The following is a 4,241-nucleotide window of genomic DNA, read 5'->3' as shown; positions in this document are numbered from 1 at the left end:
AAGTGTACAAATATGCATCGACAAAAATGTTATAACATCATTACTGGTAGGTAGAGAAAACTGGAAACAGCTTACGTGTTCAAAAATCGTAGTACAATATCATTGAAGAGTCGTTAAAATGCTGACATATAGAGCTACAGCTGTTGATGGGGGAGAATGATTATATTACATTGTGAAGTGAGGAAAGTACACGAAAGATTATTTAGTCAGGGTTTGATTTTGTTTTAAAGAACAAAATAGAGATATTTTAAAAGTGGTTGGTTGTATTCTGTATTTTCTAATGTTAAGCTTTTCTGTATTTTAAAATTTTTTCTATAATGAACCTGGAATTGTTTGTGTTAAAAATAAAAATGACACATGTGGTAGGCAAAATAAAAGCCCCTTCCTGAAAATGTTCACATCCTAATTCCCCAAACCTGTAAATATGTGAGATTGCATGGCAAAGGGGCCTTTTCAGGTGTGCTTTAAGTTAAGGATCTAGAGAGGGGGAGATTTTCCTGGGTTATCTGAGTGGGCCCAATGGAATTATTAGGTTGGTGCAAAAGTAATTGCGGTTTAAAAGGTTAAAAATTGCAAAAAAAAATGCAATGACTTTTGCACTAATCTAATACTATATGGTTCTTATAAGAGGGATGAGGATAGTCAGAGTCATAAAGATTTGAAGATGCTATATGGCTGTTTCTCAAAATGGTGGAAAAGGCCATGCACCAAGGGATGCAGGAGGCTTCTAGAAGCTGATAAAGCAAGGAAACAAATGATCCTTTAGCGCTTCTAGAAGGAACGCTGCGCTCCTGACACTGATTTTAGCCTGGTGAGACTTCTGACCTCCAGAACTGTAATTGAATATATGTGTGTTGTTTGAAGCCACTAAGTTTGTTGTAATTTGTTACAGCAGCCGCAGGAAACTAATACAGTCTGTAACACCACTGTCCACAATGTGGCCCTGCCAGGTGAACACGTAGTATGATGCGGTGTGGAACTACTTTTTGTTTAGGGACAATCCTTCTTAGACCATAGTTAGGTAAGGTTGGGGAAAGTGCATAATTATGGGCAGACTGCCTGCTCTGGTTTTGCCTCTGTGCTTCTGCACCAAGGATTTAGCTTACCCTGTTAACATGAGACACATTCCAGGTGGGAAGAGTAGGGGGTTAATATTTGCTCGTTGTGTCTCTGTTGCAGGAGTTGTGTGAGGGGCTTTAACATTTATTATTTCACATAATCAAAAGTCTCTTCATCATCAGGAGGGATTCAGGGACTCAAGAGCATAAAACTGTGTTTTGGCTGCTTGCCTGTTAAACCATTGCTGTGGGAAGGCAGGGGCCTTATTTGGGAATTGCAATGGGTGGTGTACCTGACCAGGAGTTTTTCTGCTTTGTTATTTTAACCTTGGTACTAAAGTGTGGTATGTCCTGGCCGTGGTGAACCTGTGACTCTTCAAGATAAATAATTCAGCAGACCAAGGCTGCTACTTCACATTGAAATAACCAAAGGACTAAAACTTGTAGTACACAGGTTGTCAGAGGTGACCAGATCCAAAATTCCTTGTGTTTTCCCTTCTTCTGTGCCATTCCTCTGTTTTTGTGCCTATCCACAGTAGCAGGCACTAAATTAAAGGCACTGAACCCAGAGCTAGGAGCTTTTCAAATATTTCTGACTTAAGGTAATGTTTAAGAGCCTCCCCTTGCTCCCCAAATACCTCCACTCTGGATCCATAATTCAAAAAGAAAATTGCAAAACCAAACCAAATGTTTAACTAAATCTCTACAAAACAGAACATGTCAACCAACTCAAAAACAACTCATGTCTTAGATAATTACACGTCAATTTATTTAGTGTGGGATGTGGGCACATTTTAATATCTTTGATGTGATATAGGATATGACCTCTAAAGTAAGCTTGCCTGGGGCTTATGAAAGCTTCTCAGAAACCTCTGTAGCTTCAGGATGATTCCAGATGCTCCAAGAGCCTGGGATTTTTGCCTGGCCTTTAGCAGCTTCTCCTGGGCCTGCTTCTCCGAACACTGGGTGGCAGCACCGAACTTCCTAAGCTTTCTTGGGAGTCTGAATGTGAACCTGAGCAATTCCACCTTAAGGGGCATGCACAGAACCATGCAAAAAGTGCAGTAATTCTTGGATGTGGCTAATCTCTATAATTCACCCGATTGTAGATACAAGTGACAGCTGCAGTAGGGGTGATGTTCTCTCATTCGCTGTGTCACCGAGATGCTATTTCAAATCCTCCTAAGATGAGAAAATGGATTACAATTGCCCCCAGGGCCTTGCCATGTAATATTTTATCAGTCTTGATCTGTGAGTTCCCCCAGGCAGTGCGTGCATTTTGTGTGTATGTGTTTGTGTGTATGTGTGTGTGTGTGTGTGAGAGAGAGAGAGAGAGAGAGAGAGAGAGAGAGAGAGAGAGAGAGAGAGAGAGAGAGAGAAGCAGGCCCATGATGGGATATAAAGCTCCTGAGGACTACATGGTCCGTTTTTCCTACCACCACACTCTATTTCTGGATTTGCTTCCCACTCCACAACTCTTGCCTTCTAACCTTTGTTTATGTCCTGGAATCAGTGGAGCAGGGCCAGCTTCATGGACATACAACCTGTGCAGTCACACAGGGCCCAGCGCTTGGAAGGTTCATGTCTTTGGTTTAATTCTCTGCTGCCGCTGTCTTAAAATTCTGAATAATTTTTGAACAAGGTTTCTTGTATTTTCACTTTGCAACGGACCGTACATTAAGCAGCCAGTTCTCCTGTGGAGAAGCGTCATAGGTAGATTTCTCTCTAAGACTTGAGTCTATTCTTTCTCAGCCTCAGTTCAGTGACTGGTTTGACTTAGAGATGGGAATGCAGAAAGCAAGGCCTTTTGTTCAGACACACTCGGGTACCGGTGGGGAGCCTGCCTTTCACTACCCATGTGACTTGGAGCAACTTTTGTAACCACTGCAAGCCCTCCTCATATGTTGGAAAGGGACAACTGTCCTTCATTTATAGGTCGTGTGAGTATTAAATGCTAGGATATGTGCAAAATGGCTCGTCACGTCATAGACATCAATAATCATGGCTTGCACCCTTACTCCATTCACTCCTGGAAATCAGCATCAATTTTTCCCATGTCATCTTCCTTACCCAGAGTAGCCAGCCGTAGTTGGAGTTAAAACTTGGTTTTATTGTCAGTGGACCAGGTTTAAGGTGAATGTTCAGTCCACGACCCAACTCCCCGTGAGTGGAAAGCAGTTTCTCATTGTGTTCAGATCTTTGTTTTGAGGAAAAGAAGCATGGTCAAACTGTGGTTATGATTTCTGCACCACAGGAGCCACCTGTTGTTTGGGGAGCCTCTAAAGAAAGCTTCGAATTGAAATGCCATCTTCAGGGAATTTCCCCTGTACTAATCAGCTTAATATATTGCACATTTATAACACTTTTTCTTGTGGACACTTGGCCAACAATCGTTAATCACATGCTCCTGCCAACAATAGGTAACTGCAGTTGACACATTCGTCTCATGGGGAGTTAGAAGGCCCTGAGTCCTAGACGCTCCTGTGCTCAGGACTTCTGTGTGGTCTTGAACAACATTTCTGGACCTCAGTTACTCCAGGTGTCAATTGAGGTTAATAATTTCTTTTTGATCTCAGAAATCCTATGAAGACAAAAATAGCCCTTAGATAAAACACTCTAAAAAGTAGAAACAACTTCACAATATGAGGGACTGCAATATTTCATTTGACATAAGTTCAAGTTTAAAATCCAGTGCTATACCCAAACAATATGCATTTGTAGGCAATGAAATTTCCAGTTTCTAAAACTGGGGTCAGATGTCCAAGAGGCAGATCGGGAATTTCTTAGAATGCGAAGATGTAATTGGCTTTATAACAATGTTCTACAAGCACTCCATTTGCCCACAGCTAACGAAATACTGAGCAGCTACCCGAGGCGCAAATAATTCTCAATGGACGTTTTCAGTGATTTCCTAAAAAATCACTCTTCCTATGTCAGAATGATTTTTCCCTCTTCTGAGTTTTTATAATTTTTAATACCTATCATACCCCTGTAGGGTTGTGGTCAAGCAAACTTGTGAGTTGAAATATAGCCCTGTCTTCTCATCTTAACGGTAAGCTCCTTGAGGGAAATGATGGGGTCAAGTAGATATTTGCCATGTGATACCAAGCACAGTGGTCTGTACTAGTAGGCCCTGGATAATGATTGTCAGTAATAAAGAGGATGGTTGAGTTAGTCTGCCAC

Source organism: Rhinolophus hipposideros (assembly GCF_964194185.1).
Source record: "Rhinolophus hipposideros genome assembly, chromosome: 19".
Lineage (NCBI taxonomy): Eukaryota > Metazoa > Chordata > Mammalia > Chiroptera > Rhinolophidae > Rhinolophus > Rhinolophus hipposideros.
This window is presented reverse-complemented; position numbering follows the sequence as displayed.